General features: G+C 38.9%; 1 protein-coding gene across 1 annotated transcript in view; it reads left to right on the top strand.

The window, feature by feature from the left end:
- The window catches only part of LOC119588856 (band 4.1-like protein 4), a gene marked incomplete at its 5' end in the record, with an annotated part of 128,141 nt that overhangs the window by 77,960 nt on the left and 49,901 nt on the right, over window positions 1–280 (top strand).

The raw sequence follows: 280 nt of genomic DNA, 5'->3' as shown, positions 1-280 counted from the left end.
ACCGATGACCATGAGCTGATGTATTGTTTTAGAGAAACAATCGCGACTTCGCGCGAGTAATAAAAGTATAAGCGTGTTTCCCCGATAAAAGTTATTAAAAGCGCTGACGACATCTCCGATAACGTCACGATATTCTTGTTAATTCGCCTTGTGCCTCCTTATTGCAACTCATTAGACGAAAAAAATACCTTTGTTTATTTTGAGCTTCTAACTGCTTCATGCTTCATCTGATCTGATGCAGAGGAAACTGTAATCTTGCCGTTCATGGTTTTGAGAATAA

This window comes from Penaeus monodon, chromosome 24 (assembly GCF_015228065.2).
Source record: "Penaeus monodon isolate SGIC_2016 chromosome 24, NSTDA_Pmon_1, whole genome shotgun sequence".
NCBI lineage: Eukaryota > Metazoa > Arthropoda > Malacostraca > Decapoda > Penaeidae > Penaeus > Penaeus monodon.
The sequence above is the reverse complement of the archived record's forward strand: the minus strand, read 5'-3'. Positions and strand labels throughout refer to the sequence as shown.